This window comes from Myodes glareolus, chromosome 18 (genome assembly GCF_982192425.1).
Source record: "Myodes glareolus chromosome 18, mMyoGla1.1, whole genome shotgun sequence".
NCBI classification, from domain to species: domain Eukaryota; kingdom Metazoa; phylum Chordata; class Mammalia; order Rodentia; family Cricetidae; genus Myodes; species Myodes glareolus.
In genome coordinates, this window is record NC_142043.1 from 54,652,763 (window position 1) to 54,674,487 (window position 21,725).

General features: G+C 44.5%; 1 protein-coding gene across 6 annotated transcripts in view; it reads left to right on the forward strand.

Annotated features, from left to right (window-relative positions):
- Positions 1–21,725, forward strand: part of Rhobtb1 (Rho related BTB domain containing 1) — a 115,853-nt gene that overhangs the window by 12,057 nt on the left and 82,071 nt on the right. The gene's annotated exons all lie outside the window — the stretch shown is intronic.

Genomic DNA, 21,725 nt, shown 5'->3' on the forward strand with positions numbered 1-21,725 from the left:
AGTCACAGGTGTGTGTGTGTGTGTGTGTGTGTGTGTGTGTGTGTGTGTGTGTGTGTGTGTTGGAAACACCAAGTCTACAAATACTTAAAGGAAAGAAAACATGAAGTTAAGTTTTCTCTAAAGCCGAGAACATTTTTCCGCCACTCATAAAACAAATATTGGGGACTTAGGCCTGATCCAAGGAAATGCCTCCCTCCCACAACAAGGAAGCTGTAAACACAGTTCATGACCAAAGATTACTCACCGCTCCTTCCTAATGATGGCGCGTGACACGCTGGGAGGATTAGCAGCGTCTGAGACATCTCTGGCCAGCTGCCTGTCATTTCGCAGTAGAGGAGGCAGAATTTCTGTATCTATGTCCTCCAGTAAAAGACACGAGCAGAGCAAAAACATTTGAGGTGCTTTGTCATTTAGCCAAGGGACCTTGCAGATGTTAAAGATGTGCTGAAAGGACTCCAGGCTTCCTAAAGTCAAGCTTCTTGATAATAAGCCTCCATTTGTAAGAAGAAGAAAAAAATTCAAGTCTATGCTGCTCGGTTCTCTCTTGTGCCCTCGAGTGGCGCGTCTCAGCATGGGAAAAAAGGAGCAGATTTATCTCAGAGAGCCTACAACGTTTTGAGCAGTTCCACAGCTAAATGACTTCGAGTCACCTGACACTGCCTCTGTCCTAGAGGTTAGCACTGCAGGTCCGTTTAATGCAACTATGCAGAGACCCGCCAACCCCAAGTTCACATCACTCTCCACCTCAGTCTGTAACGTGCAGTAAAGCAAAGCCCAGGGTGTGTTAACATATCTTCTACCTAATCAGAGAAAACCTCCACCCCTCTTCCCTTTGCAATACTGGGTCCCTACAAGTGAGAGATCTTGTGTCCTTTGAAGGAAGCCTTTTAGAGATGTCCCTAGGGATAGAACAGCTAAGAACTTTGTCTCAAAAAAATGACGGCGTGAGCCAGGAAAATGTTTTAACATAACCAATTGCTCCCATGAAGCTTTGAAGGATTCTGAAGACACCATTAAAAATTAAATAAAAAGCCTCAGCTTGAATTTGTGCACGCTTCAATAGGCAAAAAGTTATATTTAATGCAGAGGGTGTTGAATCTGAATTAGTACAAATATTATTAATTTAATGTTCATACTGCATTTTATGGTTTATAAACTGGTTTGCCATAATTTTATACATTTCCCTCACAGCGGCCCTATAAAATATATCAGCATTTTATTTTTTCCGCTTGATGGATGAGGCGAGCTTTAATAAGTGATTCATTTCCTTCCTGTGCATATTGGTTAACCGGTAAATGATTAATTTATGTCTACATGAACTTCATCACTCAGAGTATTTATTTAAGTGTGAGTTGGTATTTATTTTGCCTGCAAAGCATCACAGTATCCAATTATATATGCAAGCTTTGAAGGCAGCAAAGCAGCCACCGAAGGCTAATGCAACATTAAGTCAGATTTTAAATCCATAGTAAATTCCGAGTTACAGGATTTAAATCAGCCATCCTCCTTTCTCCCTACTCAGGTTCACGTGGGTGAGAAATGGCTCCTCTATTAAATGGCAAGGGGGCACCTGGGCAATCACCCGGGACCACTGAGGCTTTTCAGAGTTCAAGATACTAACTAAAGACAGACCCCAAAGACTGGTCCCATTGCATTCAGTGAGGACAGAAGAAAACTCGGCTCCTTTCATTTATATCTCTGCCTGCAGAATGGTTTTGCAACTGGTGGGGGAGGGGGCGCGCTCTTGGTTGGTCTCCCTTTGTTCTTCTTTAAGTGATCTGCATCAACTTTGCACCCATAAAACTGCTGACTCTGTGGTCTTTGTTGCTATTGCTATGATAACGTATGAGATGCAGCTTATGTGAGAAAGGGGTCATTTTAGTTCAGAGTTCAAGGTACCTAGCCCAGCGTGGTGGGAAAGGCAAGGTAGCATGAACTCAAAGCAGCTGGTCACACGGCATCCACAACCAGGGGGTAGAGTGGGATGAACACATGCTGTTGATCAGTTAACCTTCTCTGTTTGTGCAGTACTGAATCCCAGGCAAGGAACAGTGCCACCCACAGTTACGATGGCTGTTCCATTATCAACCCCGCCATCACCCAGAGGCATCCCAGAGGCCCACCTCCCAGATGACCAAAGATGCCCTCGAGTTGACAAATGATGTCACAGACTGCTTGTGTAGAGACAGACGTGTGGGTAACCACGTGCAAGTGATGCACTGAGGTTTCCTTTAAAAAGCAGGCCTGCACGTTCTTTTGCATCATCCTCAGCATCATCCAGGGCCATGAGTTAAACTCTTTCCCAATGGATAAGGTATGCAGACTCCAGGATTCCCAAAATGCTCCCTCCCTAAGCACTTACCGGCTGCTGGGTTCTCCTACCACGCTGTTCCTGATGACCCTATCCTGATGCTTCTACCATGATGTCCGTATGGTGATGCCCCTGTCATGACACCCCCAAAATGATGTTCCTACCACACTGATGTCCCTCTCATGTCACCCCTACCATGATGCTCCCATCATGCTACACCCTCAGTCCTACATTTTAGAATGGAGGAGCACCAGAAAGTTAAATTTTTATTGTGTCAATCTTTTAGAGTAAATTAGAAATGTGCTTTCTTTACGTGATCGTGTGTTATATGTTATTCTCCTTCATATACAGACTTCGGGACTCTTCAACTCAGTCAATAAGACTAAGATTTTTTAAAATGCACTGCCAAGAGTCTCTGTCCTAACCTCACCTGCAAAAATTTCTCGAATAGTAAACACATTGTGTGGGCAGGATACTTGAACTCTCCCAGGATCCAGGAATTCTCTCTCAAGTTTAAAGTGTACTTTTGGAATCATTGAATTCAAAGCCAGGAAGTGCTCTGAGGTGGATTTAATGAAAATAGCTATATTTTTAAAATTTCTGTACATATGGAAATATAAATTCCATCATCTTGCGTACACCAACGAGACAGCCTGTTATGACATTTCTAAGTTAGTGTGCTTTGCTATGGAGCTTTTCAATCATAACATAGTAAAAAAAAAATTAAAACAAGCAGAATTAGTAAAAAGAAATACCCCTGAAATACTCTCTGTGGGCTTTTGCTTAAGGATTAAATATAGCAGCAAAAAAAAAGAGTCCAGAGTGCAGCTTCCTAACTCAGAATTAGCTAGCCGGCTTTTTCCGGATTATTTTATATGACAATGACTGCACATATATAAATATGTGTATGGGGAAAGAAGATATAGATACCCTAGTCATTTTACTCTCTGTTACAAAAATAGAGAAGAAGATACATATGCAGTGAAAATAAGTGTTCCAAATATAAGTTTAGAAAGTATAGACATCCCATGTTTTCAAAAACCTCTTCAGCTGGCAAGAAGGCTGATAATATGTTCTCCCAGCTCTCTCCTCTCTCCCAGCTCTCCCAACTCTCCAGCTATCCCAGCATTCCTTGTGAAACAAACTGAGACTATTTGACATTGTCTTGGTATCCTCACGTACTCTCATTTGACATGTATTGTAACGTCCACGTTGGACATATCATTTCCCCTTGGAAACTCCACATCCTTATCTATCCCAACAAGAGAGGTGTGAACTTATACACTCTCCAGTACACCAATGAGTTGGGTGGGTGAAGAACCAGATGAGATTCTTCTTTGCCCTGCTTTCCCGTCATCCTGCCTATAACACGAGACACAGGTGGGCATGGTTCCCCATTCTCGGGTGCTCTGCTTGAGCCCCGCGTTCTCAGTTTTGTAATACGAGGACTCATCATTATGGCCTTTCCTGTTTCGTTGCTATCTTTGTGCATAATTCAGTTAACTTTTGCCTAAAGGAAATATTTCAAAGGCTTTTTTGTGATTTATCTATTTTTAGGCATGTGTTGTATGTTGGTTGTGTTTGCCTTCCTCTTTGTCTTAGCTCCTCCGCTCATGAGTGCCCCGCTTTTCCAGACCCTCTCCCCTCTGTTTTCATGTCATATACGTATACGCCATTTTAGGTGTCTATATAAATTCTGGGAACCATGAATGAAAGAAACTGTGATATGCATGTTTCTGAAACTGACTTCATTTGCTTACTATTCTTATGTGGAAATGTTGAAAACTAATGGCGGTATTCACAAGGGAAAACCCAGTGCTCTCTGTGAAGGTGAGCTAAGATCCAATCAGTTCGCCATGATTTCTTCACAGGGAGAAGGCACTGCCCCTCGTCTGGCCACCGGATAGAGAGTGGGACATTTACAGAACTGTTGCCTAGAATGTTCCTTTCAGCTTAACATGCCAGTGTTTAATCCATGTGTAGCTTAAAAGCTCTCATGAGTAAATATTCCTATCCCTCAGAAGTTGGTTTACTCCTTAGTGAAGGATGGAGATCCAAAAAGGAGGTAAGAATAATATCTTAAGGTAGACAGAAGACCAAGAGAAGGTAACACCAGGCGATGAGGAAGGACAAAGAGTAAGCAAACAGATACATGGGCCAAGAAAGAGGGAGAGAATCCAGGCTAGGAAGGCTGGCTGGGGGGCGTGGACAGGAGTAGAAGAGATGCAGGAGATGGAGGAAGGGTGGCCACAGAGCACCATTAGTTCAGTTATGTCTCTGTGGTATCCAACATGTTATATGCTGGTTTTCCAAAGCTATTTTACAAAATCTATTGTATCTCTCTAGCAGTTGAAAGAGTGAGAGTCTAGATTAATATAGGAATCCCTCCATGGGGGGATGACAGGGGGGGAGAGGGAGAGAGAGAGAGACAGAGAGAGAGAGACAGAGAGAGAGAGAGAGAGAGAGAGAGAGAGAGAGAGAGAGAGACGCATTGACCTCTCACAACTCTAAAACACTGGCTATTTCCGCCCTCCATCTTATCCCCAGACTCTGAACTCAGACTCACTGGTGACCAATTCATTGATTACAGCTTTCCTTCTCACGTGACCACGTCTGTCGCTGAGTGGGAAAACATAGTGATGGGTCAGCGCCGCTCATTAGCTTGACGCAGCCTCACTCTAAATAGCGTGCAGACGTCCTGCTGTAGACACAGAGGCGGTGTTGCCAGCGAGACCATCTTCAGATGACGCCGCTCTCGGACCCTGTCATATGGAGAGGGAAGTCCTGTCTCGGGAACATGAGGCCAGAGAGCGCGCTCTCGTTATTTCTGCTTACGAAATCTAATCTTCCCCATATATGCTATCATCACGCCTTCCACCCAACACAAAGGAGAAGCCTGCTTGTAAGCAGTTACCACCAGTCCACCACTGTCCTTCGAGAAACAGGTTTACCTAGCCAGGGACTAGGCAAGTTTAACTCCTCGGGTCTTATCAACCAAACAATCTTTACTGAGAACCTACTATCAGCAACAGGACGAACCCAGGAGACCTGAACTGGAAAATGAACCCTTTGGCTAATAGACAGCAAATATCCCTCCCAGTGACTTCTTCTTAAATAAAATTCAAATCTCATGGCCAGAAAAACAGGACTTCTATGAATGACCCTATTCTTTATTTAGACATATAGAGAAACTTTGTATATATACACACACATAAGTGAACTGATTACCAAGACACGGTTCAGTTAGTTGAGTGTTTTCCTAGCATGTGCGAAGCCTTGGGTTTGATTACCAGCACCATATAAACAATGTGTTGGCTCTTGCCTCTAATCCCAACACTTGGGAGGTAGAGACAGAACTTTCAAGGTCTCAGCCTGGGCTATTGGAGACTGAGGCCATATATAATAAACAAATAAATAAACAAACAAGCAGAATCCACTGAATATTCCTTATTTTGAGGAGAAAGGGAGGGAAAGGCAGTTGATCATTGCCTCTCTTGTCTACTCCCAGCTCCTTATTTGGCACAGGTATATAATTAATTAGGAGCCCAAGTTCTGTCATTACCTTTGTTAATTCAGTGATAGTTTAACTCATTTCCAGGTTCACGTTCACTCCCTGTAACAAATTCAGCAGAGGTCTTATGCCTGCCTCATTGGAACTGGTGGCCTAGGAGTAAGAACACAATGGTGAGAGCTCCTCAAGTGAAACCTCGTGGCTTCTGCTCATGCACATGAGGCCTTAGAAATATATTTCAGGGCAGGTATAAAGAGAGTTCTGGAGATTGTTTCTCCATATCAAGAAACAGTGGGCACCAAATGACCTGCGTTTGGCCACTTTGATTGGATTCAGTAAGATCGTCCTTAAGCCTACAGGTAAATTATTTTACCTAAACTGGTCCAAAAGTTTAAGAAGACATCTCCATCAGAAGCGGAGGCTTTACTCTCCATGTCCTCCCCTCGCATCAGTGTGTGGCACCCACCCTGCACTGAAGACATCCTTACTAATGTATAGCTCAAGCCTATCTCTGTATGTCCCAGGGCTCCTCTGACGCAAGTCACGCAACACCAACTCAACTCACCTGTTTCTCATCTTTATCATGCTTGGCTTCTTAGACCCTGAGCTTGTCAGGTCCTCCCAGGCTTGGGGTTCCTTCTCATCTGGAGTTTTCATCCAGTTTCTTCTCCGTGTGTCCCCCACATCTCCGACAGCATCATCCAGGTCTCTGATGCTGTTTCACATGAGCACAAAGTCCAAATGATGAGGCATGGGGATCCGGCTCAGCAGCAGACTGCTTCCCAAAGATGCACAAAGCCCTGGGATTTGGACTCTGCTGTTTTTCATGATTTAATCCCCAAACAACATCTTCGATCTCCCTACAGGAATGAAGTATTCATTCGAAACAAAAGCAACAAGAAGCCTCCATACAGGAGCGAGGAGAAGTGATGGGTTTTCTCTCTTGGGTGCTATTCTGAATAGAAACAGGAAGATGGGCTTGATGACCCCACGATGACCTGGAAGCTGTGAAATTCTGTGATCATCGCAGCTCCTAGTATCTCATTTTCATCAAACGCCAGCATCTAATCTGCTCTAAGCTATAAGCGTGTTTAACAGATGAAAGTATCTTCACAGAGGATTCCACTTGCTTGCTCGACAGTGATCTCCTTAGCCATCGCTTACATTTACATTCGAGAAAGCCACTGTAACACCCACAGGAAACCATAAAGGGAAAAGTCACCAGTCATACCGTGTAATGAGCCGCCATCTGTCCTCGACTCCTGCCTTCAGCGCTGTTTTAGACGTATTTAGGCCTGGCTAAAGAATTCATGCACTACTTCTTTGTTGTTTTGTTTTGTTGTTGTTTTACCTACAATGGTTCTTGCCTTCTACTCTAATTGTTTCTATTCAAGAACGATCTTTGTTAACATCAGTGGCTCTTCTGCTTCCAATCTTTGTTAACATCAGTGGCTCTTCTGCTTCCAAATGAGGCTACCTTCCATAGAGCAGACTGAAGGTGATCTGGGGAAGATCAGCAGAGGCTGTATTAACCAGTGCCAGCCCTTCTCAATGAATCTACCAGCTCTGAGTTTGCATTTTTAGCCAGGGGCACAACTTAGAACACTGCAGTTGAGTTATTCATTTCCATTATGGGGAGTCAGCTATTTGTTAACGTGTTAATTTTTATTATGTGTGTTATCTCGGTGTCTCATATACATGAGTGCAGTGCCCGCAGAGGCCAGGAGAGGGCGCAGGATCTCCTAGAGCAGGACTTGCAGGTGGTTGTGTGCCTCCAATTGTAGGTGCAGTGAATCAAATTTGGGTCTTCTGCAAGATGAGTACGTGCTCTCAACTGCTGAGGCCTCTTCCCAGGCCCTGGGCTGTTTCAGAATCTGTGGGCAAGTTCAGGGATTGTTTCCACAACCCAGAGTGAATTATAGAATCCACTTACATCAATCTGAGAGATTCTAGCACTACTCTTTATTAAATTATGGCTATGAATAAGGCTATGATAAGAGTGTCCCCTAAAACCACCTACCCTGAGGCTGGGGAGATGGCTCAGTTGGTAAAGCCCTTGTCATACAAGCACAACGACCTGAGTTCAGATCCCCAAGAATCCAATTAGAAGCTGGGTGTGTTGGTACATGCCTGTTAACCCAGCCCTAGGGGAGGATGTGGAAACAACAGGGTTGTTCAGTAAGAACTGCCCTGCTAGGTTATCCACATACATAATGCTTGGATTCAGTGAAAAGACCCTTGTCTCAAAAAAAATAATAATAATAAAAAGATTGATCTCTGACCTCCACTTGTGCATGTACCCACACACACAAAGAGACACACACATGAACAACTACACACACACACCTTACCCTGACCATTACATGTACTATTCCTATTTAATCATTGTAACAATTCTTTGAAGTGCTACCAGATGAAAATAGTGGACTGTGTGTGTATTCTAGGACATCTCTTTTTTGATACTGGCTTTGACGACTCATGAACACTTTCACAAGCAGTTGTTCAGTATTGAGTTTGTAATTGTGTTATTGTTGTTATTGTGTTGTTGTTGTTGTTGCTGTCTGTCCCAACTGTAGTTTGGATGCTAGGGAGAAGCACAGTAAGGCACAGCATTAATCTTAAGTTACAAAAGCCCCATTTGTATCGTGACACACATACAAATATAAAGCAAGCAGGGAAACAAAATGCTTCGCAAGCTCCTTCCCGCGCTAGCTATTGTTGGAAAATAATGGGCTCTTACATTATTTGGTGACATCCTGGAAGGGCAGAAAGAATTCTACTTGCATCAGAAATGATTTCAATGTTGCCTAGTGGACTATTCTTAACCAAGAATTAGTTCCTTAGGTAAATATGTATCCTTGAACTTAACACAGTTACTAAAAGCGATAAAATATTGAATTAATGTTCGGCACATATCCTAATGGAATTATCAACAAATACCTGGTACTAAATAGAAAAATTACACAATAGCTTTCATAGTCCTGTCTCTTAAATAAACACAGGACTACTGGGCAGAATAATGAGTTTCATACCTGAAGAGGAAGGGTTGGTCCCAACTGAATATAAATAGCTACCCCCCTTTCGTATCACCTAAACCATATGTGCTCAAAACAAGGGTGGGGGAGGTGGCGAGAGAGCTCAGTGGTTAAGCGCACACACTCCTCAGCTCCCGAACCCATGCTGGGTGCTTCACAGAACCTGTAACTCAAGTTCCAGGGGATCTGCAACCTCTGGCCTCCACAGGCATCTGCACTTGTGAACATGCACGTGCGCGCGTGCACACACACACACACACACAATGCAAAGATGAAATGATTTCAAAAGAAAACTAAAAGGCATTTATAATGCAGCGAGCTGTCACCCCCAGCCAACCCTCTGTGGCAGGCATGGACGTGCACACAAAGATCTCAAATCAATATAACTAATGACATTTATGACGCCATGCTAAGTGACAGTCCCACAGGATCATCGCAGGATGGTCCCTCAGACAGATACATCAGGAGATGAAACAGACAGCCAAGTCTCTAGTGGTGATAGAGGTGGTGGTGATGGTGGTGGTGGTGGTGATGATGCTTTTTTCAGGTAATCTCATCTCTGTCAATCAGGCAGTGACCCAATTTGGTTTTTTTTTTTCCTTGCTAATGTCAAAATTGCGACACCTTAGCCCAGCATGGTGGTCCATGCCGTATTCACAGCACATGAGAAGCAGAGTGAAGCATGGATGGAGGGTTGGAGGCCAGCCTGGACGACATGGTCAAAAGAAAGCAACGATGTGGGGTGACCAGCTGCAAGTCCTGTAGCCCCCACCCCCGGCAGTCACCTTGAGGTCAGGGGAACTGTTCTAAGAACTTACTTGTCCTTTATTCCCCCAACTCCTAAAAGCACCGCATAAAAGTCACCCTCAGACTAATCAGAAATAAGAGGTTGGTAAACAACTCTCAAACTGCTGACTTGAGATTAGAAGAAACCCCAGAGGCCATGACTGTCCTACATTCTCTCCTGACATCTGTCAGGCGAGGGAAACCTCACGAACAGGAGGAGTCGAGAGATGCCAGGCTAGCCTCGTTCACAGACGATCCAGCATTTCAGATAGGGTGCATCTCTGCAAATGCCACTTCTTCCTCTTACACTTAAGCTTCGACACTGATGCACTGCCGACTTCCTCCACGGTACGCGCCTGTCTGTGCCACTCGCTCTCTCCGGCTGTTTTCCTGTCAGTGTCTTAATCGCGTTCCTTAGACTGTTCGCTGAGTCGCTGTAATGTCCGCAGGCATGGGTATTGTCTACAAAGCAGTCTTGTAGAACCCCAACAGCAATAACTTCTTTTCAACTCAGTCGACCACTGAAGTTACATTCATGGCTGCTCCACTGGACCAGTTGTTCCCCAGCGTGGCTAGTGCAGTCACACATGCCCCAACCCGTGGCTTCAGGGTTAGAACCGTCTTCTGGAAAGTTCTTTCCATGGATTGAGCTCATTAAGTCTGATCGAAACCGATAGGCAGTTTTAAGACACTGCCACTACAATATCACTTAGAACCAAAGATAGACCTGTTTGTGTCAAGATGATGTCGACACCCAGAGCTTCTTAGTAAGCAGATGTCAAAAAATAGAGTGGAAAGCAGGGATGCCCAGGCACGGGGAAGAAGACCGGAAGTACTGACGAGGGTGGCTTCACCTCGCTCTCTTTCACTGGAGACTCTTGTGTGAAATCAGGACAGTTGACGGTCCCCTTTGTTTGGGTGTTTACATTATAATCAGAACTACCCTGATCTACTGAAAAGAAAACAGTCACTTGGTAGGAATGGCAGGATGGCTCAGCCAGCAGAGGGCCTTCCTGCCAAGCCTGAAGATCTGATTTGATGCCCAGAATCCGCATAATGGAAAGGATAAACCAACTTCTGCAATTTTCCTCTGATCCCCGTGTGTGTATAGCGGCCTATGTGTGCCCCCCGACACACAATAAACAAATAATTAGATAGATAAATAAAGCCAATAAAATAGATGTAAATCTTAAATCACTTGACAACAACTTAAACAGAAAGTTTAAACACTCAATGTTAACACCAGAAAAAGCTAAAAGGTTGATTTTTTTTTAAGGATGTTTGGAAATTTTTGCCAACTTCTCTATCTTTTCCAGGCATTTTCTCTTCACATTCTGCACTGTAGAATCCTCTGGTCTGTTCTCTGAACTTTTAAAAAATCTGTTCTCAGAAATCTGTCATATTTGTCTGATTTTTTTTTCCAAATATATATATCTCATCACTGTCTCAAAAGGAAAAAAAAAAAATGTTTAGAGTTCTTTAAAACTCCCATTTGTTCTGTGTGGCCAACTACTTCTCATCCCAGGAGTGGGGATTTGATTTTCCTCTTTAAGATATCAATTCCTCTTTTTATTTGCTCACGTTTTCGGCGGGGGAAATTGCCGATGCCAGGTTGATGGGGACTCCGAAACCCTGCATTTAGCTGAAAACCAGCTCTGGAATCAACAGCCAGAGCCGCTCATCACCGTGCCTGTCCCGTCGCGCGCTCCCCTGAAATACGCTGTAAGGAGTGGGGTGCTGGGTGGGGCTCGCCGGTAGAGGACGCGCCCTGCGTGCTGCCCTCGGTCCCATCCCCCACGTCTTAGTAGAAAATCATTTTGTCCAGGCCGCGATGCGCTAGGCCGTGAAAGGCATTTGCTGCCCTTGCAGAGAATCTGGGTGTGTTTCCTCACACCCATGTCAGGTGGCTCACAACTGCCTGCAACTCTTACTCCAGGGGAAGCCAACACCCTCCTCTGGCTCCTGCACACTTGTGGTGTGCATAAACTCACACAGAGTCAAACACATACACATATATTTTTTAAAAAAAGAAAAGAAAAGAAAATCTATTTTGTGCCAAACAATGTCTCAAGCAGCCGAGACACTCAAATGAAAGCAAAGGGTACAGCACCCAAGAAGAGTTAATAATTTTTCACATATTTGTCGACCACCTATTACGTGTCAGCGTTATGCTAGGTACATAAACTGGAAGGGATCTAATTACAACAATATAAATAGATATTCTTGGTTTCCAGTCTACCACACTGTGGCTTATAAAATGCTGACTCATCTAGGAGTAGAGCAATAATGGCTCAGGGGCTAAGAGCCTTTGTTGCTCTTCTAGAGGACCCAGGTTCGGTTCCCAGCACCAACATAGTGGCTCACAAACATTTGTAACTCAGTTCTAGGGGAGCAGATGCCTCTTCTGGTCTCTGTCATCACCAAACATGCATGTGATACACAGACATGCATACAGGCAAAAATAGTTACACACAGAAACAAAAGCTTTAAAAGAAAACAATGCTAGGACGTTGTTTTGGCTAGTTTTATGGCAACTTGACACAAGCTGGAGTCATCTGAGAGGAGGGGGCCTCAACTGAGAAAGTCTCGGTGAGATCAGGCTGTAGGCAAGACTGTAGGGCATTTTCTTATCTAGTGATTGGTGGGGAGTCACTCCCAAATGACATTGGCAAGCGGATTGAGCTCCCACAACAGAGACCCATGGTGGAAGACAGTGCATGTTGAACCCTGTCTTCCACAGGGACACGCGCATTGGCACACACATGTGCATCTCACAGCTTCGCAACTCAGTACTGTACGGCATGGTGCTTGACCTCCATGACCTCAGAGCCAACTGGGCTCCTCACCGTCAATGTCTGCCATTGTAAAAGAATGACATACTGAATGTTGCTAGCCCAGGAAACCACCAAGGTTCAAAAAACAGTGTGGTTTCTGTTTTATACTTATCACTTTCACATCAGATTAAAGACCAAAAATCCAGACTGCCTAAATGGCACCTTCTTTCTCCTGCATGCTGGGATTTTCCTGTACACTTGACACCCTTACCACGGTGTCTACTGGGCAATGACAAGCTCAGCAAATGCTAAGTGGATGGACAAGGGGGTGTCCTGTGAGTAGCTTGCTTTTCCTGAAGTTCTGAAATTATCCCCCCAAAACAGAAGTTTCACTGTGTAAATCATTTAAACGCTCCACTAAGATTTATCGGGGTGGGGGCTGGAGAGACACCTTAGCCATTAAGAGCAGCTGTTCCTCTTCCAGAAGACCCTGGTTCTGTTTCCAGTACCCGCGTGGTAAGTCACAAACATCTGTGACTCCAGTTCCAGGGATCCAGTGCCCTCTCCTGATCTCTGAGGGCACCAGGCATGGACGTGGTGTAGACACACATATAGACAAACCACTCATACTTGTAAATATAGAGAGATAGATGTAGATATACACTCTACATAGATATAGATAATAAGAAGACTTAAAGGAAGGAGCAGGATGTATCCCTAGTTTTCCAAGTGTTTTACAAAAAATAAAAAGTTGAAATTGCATGCGCTGTGTGAAAAAACAAACCCTGAGTTGATGTTTCCCCTATGCGTGAAATTAGCAAAGCTTCTTGCCCAGAAATAAGTATCAATTTGGCAACTGGGGAAATGTTTGCATAGTTTCCTCTGAACGAACTGACTTCATAAAGTGGGAAGGCGCTGGGGTTTCTGGTTTCTGGGGCCCTGGAAGCTAAGAGCGGAAAGTATAAACAATGACTAACGCATTAGTCATAGCGCACAGCTGTTCCTAGCAGGGCAAGAAACAACAGGCTGGAAAGGCTGCAGGAGAAGGAGGCTTGGCAGGACAAAGAGCATTTTATCCGAAAGAGTCAGTCTCAGTTAGGTGGCCCTGGAAAAGCATGTGGCCCGAGGGATTTTACTCTGTGTGGTTCGGCTAGATATCCACGCATCTATTTTGATTAGTTTTTAATTGTCTTCCTTCATAAAAGCTGAACACAATGAAACGATTTTCCAGAAACTTGACTCATTTCTCACATGTCCCCTAGAGGGCAGCAGTGGCCCAAAACACAGGCCAGGACCAAAATCTTTGGCGCCAATCTGCCTCCTTGAATCAAGTTGTCAGTGATGTGTTTATTTCTATATTCCTGTCTACCTGGGAAAACCATTAAACAGTAGAAAACAATATAGTGAGTTCATAGTACAAAGTTTGGAAAGGAGTTCTATATTTACATTCTTTTTTCTCTATAGGACCTGTACACACATAACCTAGGTCAGTGGTTTTCAACCCTTTCCCTGTGCCCCAAGACCACGGAAAGCACAGGCATTTACACTACAGTTCATAACCGTGGCAAAATTACACTTGCAAGGTAGCAACAAAAATAATGTTATGGTTGGGGCATCACCACAATGTGAGGATTAAAGGGTCGCAGCATTAGGAAGGTTGAGAACCGCTGGCTTAGGCAATCATGTCCCTATGGGTTTTGTGCATGTAGAAAACAGAGATGGTATGGGGTAGCTGAGAAAGGTAACATGATGTGTGAACTCAAAGCCTCTGCCCTTTATGGAGAAATCAGAACAATCCCCAGGTATGACCAAATATCTATTCATTCATACACTCACTCCGAAGTTAGTTAGCAAGTGTCTAAGAACTGGTTGGCTAGCGCATTTCGTATGGTGTATATAAAAAAGTACTTTAGGTGACTTACAATCGAGAAAGGGGAGCAGAATGATTTGATATAGGAAGGATGGCCATTCAATTTGGAGATCGTAGTAGCAATGTTAATTTTAAAAACATTCCTTTTATAAGCCTGGATTTCTTCTGGAGAGACACGGCTCTGAAATAGTCTTCCTGTCCTGGGAAGACACAGGGCTTTGTGCAGAGAAGTGTGGTAGCGAGCCAGCACTGGGTGCATCCCAGACAGACAAGGGAACGAGGACCTGAGTGTGCGCTTTTTGAATGTTGAGGTCTTTCTTAGCTGATGTTGCCCTTTAAATATTTCATTGTGCTCAGAGATGGTTTTTATGCAAAGAGAGCAACTCTTAAAAGCCAGCACCTTTCAGCAAGGTTACCACCAGAGCCTCTAAAATCCCTGTGGATCTGTCTTCCAGGATCTCTCTTAATGTGTTCATGTCGTTTGCCGATTAGACCCCTTTATTCTCTTTCATGTTGCGAAATTAAGGGCAAGATGAAAACCACAAGGAAGGGACAAGGTGTCAGAACTGTGACTTGGTCCCTTTTGGTTGAGCCAGGCTGGTCAAGGAAAGCCATATCCCCACACGGCAGGGAGTGGCTCCGAGGATGTTCTTGCCATGGTTTTTCCTCTAATCCAATGGTGTGTCCTGTCTCCACATGATGGATTGTCTGTTCCGATTGTCACATGTATGGCTGGATATTACATGTGTGGGAAATTACCTGGGAGCATTCAGCCACCGTGTTCCTGGCTGCCATCCCTGCAACAGCCAGAATTTTATATGTGTACTAGGGAATGATCACAATTAAGCAGTCTGACTGGTAAGTGTTTGTGATGGTCTAGAGCTAGGCTGGGAATGGCTAACTCTAGTCCCTTGGACCTGGTGGCCATTTTAAGTGGCACTGACTCTGAGGAGTCAAACAGAATCACAACATAGACAGTGTGATGCTCAGAACAAGCCTGACTGGGGAAAGGGCTAAAACGGAGAAGTGGAACCGTGGCTTGTTGCTGTTTTGCTTTGTTTTCATTGTTTTGTTCTGACACACGGCCTTAGTCTCTAGCCCAGAGTTCGGAACTTCCTATGGAGTCCAGACTGGCCCTCAGGGCAGTCCCCTTACCCCAGACACCCAAGGACTGGAGTCATAGGTCTGAATCCACACACCCAGCAACCATACCATTTGAAAATAAAATTCTACTTGCCCCAGATTGACCAGTCCAGATAGTGGTGCACGATCTAAAGACCACCAGAGAAGCCCTTAAATATTTTTAGGGATGGAAACTTCTCTAGATCGAAAGTTAGAACATAAAAAGACCCAAACCATTTATTTAAGATCTAGTTTATTATTTGTGCGTGTGTGTGCGCGCACGGGTGTGCATGTGCATATATCTGTGGGGGTCCTCGGAGGCTAGAAGAGGGAGTTGCATCGCCTGAAGCTGGAGGTAAAGATGCTTTTGAGCTGGCTGGTGTGGGTGCTAAGAACTGAGTCCGGTCCTCTGCAAGAGCATCCGGTGCTCATAACTGCTAAGCCATCTCTCTGGCAGGTATCACATTTATTTTTTATGGGAAAAACAAAGACACTATACAATTTGATTCTTCCTGGTGTGGATATAACATCTTAAATATGAAGGGAAGTGTTTTATATAAAGACTATGCTAAGACAATACAATTCACATCCACCTATAACTCTAGCTCCAGGGTGTCTGATGCCCCTTCTCTGGCCTCCACAGATATCCCCATGCATGTGGGACCCGCCACACACACAGAGCGGGGGCAGGGAGAGAACTCCTGCAGGGAGAAAAGGCTCTAGTTGCTATAGACAAGCTGATGAGGACGTTCGTCAGTAAGTTGACTGTGTGTTATACTTGTGACACCAAGTGGCTGCCATAAAGTCATCGTTCCTGTCTCCTCAGCCACAACATCATCACTGTGCATGTTCCAGACCTTTGGGATATGGACTAGGACAGTTCTAGGATAGTGTCTCTTCTTCAGTTGGGAAGGGTCAGACTGGACATCACCAGAGAAGCAGATTCCTTTAAATTCCATCCCAACAAAGTGTCCTAGGCCACTGCCCTCGTGGCAGCTTTGTAACCTGGCTGCAGGTAACTTTCTTCCTTACGTCTCATCTTAAATGTCTCCACAATGGTTCAACCAAAAACGGCGTGGGTGAGGGCAGTTTCTTGAACAGCGTTGCTTGTGCTCATTACATTTAATAAAGTTGCAAGCGGATACTAAACACGGCAGTGACCCATCCTGCTTAGAGCTCACACTGTATGGAATTTTCTCACCAAATACCAAGCGTTTGAACCAGATGGGTGTCATGATGTCCATCTTTCAGAATTCAAGAGCTTGAGCAAGGTTCCCAGGACTCCAGAACCCGAAAGCCGCAAAGCTGGTGCCAGGCAGCATGCCCAATGCAGAGCTAGTAGAGACTGACTTCTGTAGAGGAGGGAGTGGCGCGCCACAAGGGCACCACTGGGAACATTAACATGGTGATATAAACGATGTGGTGGGCTGCTCCGTGTAACAAAGCTCACACAATGGTGTAGTCAGTACGCTCTCATCCAGACCTGGGTCCAGAGTGAGAAATTTTGCCTGTGAAACCAACTTTGCAGCCTTGCTAAGACATCGAAGTTACACGGCTCCTAAAGGGTGGAGCCCTTCCCATGCAGGTGAGTACAGAGTCCCAGAAAATTCTTTCTTTCTAAAGCCACCATTATGCTCTGGACGCTCCTCCTCTGGGTGGCTTCCTCTGAAGCCCCAGCAGGCATTTCTGTGATGGATGCTGTCTCTGTATGCTGTTTCATTGAAGGCAAAGCTTCTCACCTCTTTCTGCTGAAGCTGAAGCCTCTCTATTCTGAAAGTCATTTGCATATTCTCCACTTTCCGATCCTACTGAACCGACTGCAGTCACCCCAGAAGCCCTAGGTCCCTTGGAAAATAACAGCCTCATATGTGCTCTTTCTAGTGGGTTGAAGTTTGGGGAGCAAAGAGAGTTTGGGTAATTCAAGTGGTTCAGGAGACCTGACAGTGGTAGCAACCCTATCCATCTCCCAAACCCCAAGTCACTGTGGTGTTAATGGAGCACCATATACAGAAGGAGTTCGCCAGTGACTGCCTTCCTTACTGGCCAGAATAGTAGTGGAGAAACCTCCTGGGGACAACAGATTTTAGAGGCAGAAACCAAGGAGTAGCAGCCAAGGGATGCCACCCACTGGCATCAAAGGGGGTGATGGGCAAACCGTTACAGAACACATCAGTCAACTCTAACACAAATAATGTGATGAACTATAGTTTCATAGAAATAAGAAAATTTGGAGTACGCAGTGAGACTATGATCCAAGAGGAATATAATTCAAACCTCACTCTGAGCATTTGTCTTCCTTCCTTCCTTCCTTCCTTCCTTCCTTCCTTCCTTCCTTCCTTCCTTCCTTCCTTCCTTCCTTTCTTTCCACAGCTTCTCTCTGTAGTGTAGCTCTGGTTATCCTGGGACTCACCATGTAGATAGAACAGGCTGGCTTCAAATTCACAAAGACCTGCTTGCCTCTGCCTACACTCAGCTTCTCTGGTCATTTCTATTACAACGCTCAGTCCAACTCCATAGTCCAAACTCTCAAGGGGAGGCTGTGAACATCGCTTTTGAGAGGAAACCCGTCATTCAGTTTTGTCCCTTTGAGACTCTGATTTACAACGGGCCAAAACCACATCTGACTGCAGGCATCCGACTCCTTTGGTGTGACTCATGTAAACACGCCGTTTGATTGAATTCCTGGCACAATCAATAGGGTTTCTAGTTGCCACATCGGTCGCATCTGCAGAAAGTCTATGGAAGCATCATTTAATTCTTACTTGTTACTTCTGACACTTAAGAAATGCCGGCATCTCTTTACATGTGGTAACGAAATCATGGGTATATTACCAAGATTAAATCTCACAAGAATGCCTGCCTTTCTGATTTGCTGCTTGCTAAAATTAGCAGGCTTCTTACAGTACCGCCTGTGAGGATTCTGTGAGATGAGAAATTTCAAAACTTTCCACACCTTTCCACACCCACCAACTGCTTCCCCCATCAGAACAAATTGATTTTTCTAGTCTCTGTTTATTGGCGCAGCATTTTGTAGCCTAATAGCTAATTTTTGAGAACATTAATGCATCTACCTATAATGAGCGTTCGATATGTGTTAGGAGGTGTGTTAAATTTTATATGTGTAGAGCCTTGTTTAACCTTCCAAGAAACAGTCTGACGTTTCTTTCCACGGCACAACTGTGGAAACTGAGGCAGAGCGTATTGGTGGCAGAGGATAGAGCTAAGACTGGGTTCTAGTATTGATTTGTTCCTAATCCTACTGGAGGTAAGAGGATCGGAGTTCAATGCCATCCTTGGGTACATAAAGACCCTGAGGCCAGCATTGGATGCAGAATTGAAGAAAGAGGGAGATTTTATCATTGTAAGGGTGTTACCATTTTATAAAACCAGTGTATGAACAACGGGTGGATGGATGGATAGATGGATGGATGGTGGAAAGATGGATGGGTAGGTGGATGGATAGATGGATCAATGGATAATAGATGGACAGATAGAAGGATGAATGGATAATGGATAGATGGATGGACAGATAGAAGGACAGATGGATGATTGATGGATGGGTGGATGAATGGATGGGTGAATGGTGGATAATGGCCGATGGATGAATGAATACTGGGTACATATATTTAAATATATAGCAATTGCTATTTTAATTCATTTACTTGACAGGTGTCAAAATAAGCCCAGACAGGTAGACTATCTCTCCAAAGGGCATGGCTGCAAAGCAGCAGGGACAATATCAGTGTGTGTGTGGCGCATCCCCCTGCCAACCGCTGTGAGACACACTTTAGGCCTGAGCTGCTTAGCCTTTCACTTGTTTGTGCCCGTTTTGTTTCAGCATTTAGAACCCAGGTTGAGAGACACGTCCACAATATCCCTTTGCCCAGCTACCTGTACCGTGTTCAGCAGTCATATATTAACCACTCACTGTCTGCGTCCTTGCTCACTGCATAGCTTTTGAAGTGATCCTGGGTGAACACTGCTTACGTGGCAACCACCGTTTGACATTATTCCTCTGATGGTAGTTATAGATTCTGTGAATTTTGCCTTCTCCCATATCACTGTGGAAAAAAAAATCCCAGTAATACCATACTACATGCCCACTCAGAGGCTGAACGCAGGAGGGTGAGAAGTTCAAGGCCATCTTTGGCCACATAGAGAGCTCAAGTTTAGTCTTGGATCTGTGAGAGCCCGACTCGGAAAAACAAAAACAAAAACCAAGAATGCCATAAAATGTGAGTATCCATTCTGAAAGCAAGAGATGTGCCTGGGCTGTAGGAAGCCTTCCACTCTGCAGAGCATAGTTCTGCCATTGCTTTCCCCCTGCTTTAAAGCATCATGTGAATCAAGGATGGGTGATGAGCTTCATCTGCTGCTGGTGGAGTTGTCCTGGGATGGTCTTGTGGTTTCCTCTTCAACTCAGGCCGTGGTTTTACCTTGTTGGTGTTTGAGAAAGAGTCATGCTGCCCTCACAGCCTTCCAACCTTACATACATCCTGCTGCAGTAAGCAACCACATCATCGGGTTTTTAGGTGGTATTTATTATTAATCATTGTGTGTTTGAGCACATGCATGTGCGTGTGTATAAGTAAGAGAGGTGGAGAGAGAGGGAGGATGGAGGGAGAGAGGGACGAAGAGAGGAAATTGTGAGATATGTCTGTACCACCTTCAGGGCTCATATTTTCCTTCCAGTGAGTTCCAAGAGTTGCACTTACATCATCAGGTTATATAGCAAGCATTTTTACCCACTGGGCAGCCCACAGTGCCATTACTAGAATGTTGGCTCAGTCTTGCACTGTTCTGCACCTTTGCTCTGGATATACTCTTACATAGATTGTGCATTTTGTTTGCTAACATTTTGTTAGGATTTGTGAGCTTTGTGTTTGTGATAACCTGGTCAGATTTTATCAAGAGTGACATTATCTAATGTGTGTGTGTTCTTTGTATTTTTAGATGTGTAAGTGATACCTCTGAATTTAAGTACAATCTTCAAAGCAAACCTTGCAGAAGGAGGCTGGGGGGATGTCTCCATAGATGGTTTTCTTGACATGCCAGCATGAAGCATGAGTTGAGGTTTTCAGCATCACATAAAAGCCATGCACTGCAGCAGGCCAGCCTCCTCCGAAGACGGGAGGAGCTTCGGTGCTTGCTGGTCAGCCAGTGTAAACTCATCAATGAGCTCCGGGCTCAATGGGAGACCTGTCTCAAAAACCAAGGTAGACAGAGAATAACTAAGGAAGAGACCTAATGTCAACCTCTGGCCTCCGCAGGCATGCAGTCACACGGAGAAGTATTTGTGCTATGTAAGGAGATCTGGCAATTATCCACGGTATGGAGTAACCTAGGACAGCCACTCCTTGAATAATTGACCACAGTGACCCATATGTCTTTCCAATCAGAAGGAGCCATCCCTGCTACATGTGTCACATGACTGGCCCATGCTGGGCAGTCTTCCTGTGTCGTTTACTCTGACATTCACAGTCTGCTCAGCTGAAGATTCTAGATCAACGGTAGATATTTTAACCACAGAGACGCCCCCTGTGGATATGTGTGGGCGGTTCAACACATGCTATTGCCCTAGGAAAAGTGCATGATGTGCACTTTCACATGGAAATGCCCCCAGGAAGTCCTGCCGTGAGAAATAAAACTTTAAGAAAAAGATCAAATGAGAAGTATGTCTCCTGAGCTGGCTGGGTGCTCAGAAGCTAAAGGGTTAGTGCCCGTTTTAAGCTGTCACTCACTCAGCAGGTCTAGCAAACTTTGGAAATTGCTACTTGACTAGACTATCATACCTGCTGTTCGCTGCTAAATTATTTGGATAATTCAAAAAAGGAATTTTACCTGTTTTTTCCCATCCTGACTGTTTTGTTTGTTTGTTTGTTTGTTTTGTGGTTTTTCAAGAAAGGGTTTCTCGGTGTAGCTTTGGTGTCTGTCCTGGAACTTGCTCTGTAGACCAGGCTGGGCTCGAACTCACAGGAGGCCACCTCTGCCTCCCAAGGGCTGCGATTAAAGGCTTGCACCACTGCCGCCCAGCTGTTCTTTTCTCTTGACTTGCCCTTTCCATTCAAACATTTCCATATTCCCCTACAAAAAAAAAGAACCCCACTGACATCAACAGTGAATAATCTTTACTTCTTAGGCTGAATACTAAACAGAATATTTGAATAGAATTGAGGATCTTCTTCCTTTTATTTGGAGGCCCTAAACTCAAATCAAATGAGCCACTTAGAAGTCATTAATGAAAGTTTCATCTTGGCTGAGAAATGAGTATCCGGAAGACTTCTTTTAGTCTTTGTTGGACGCATAGCTTACGTTT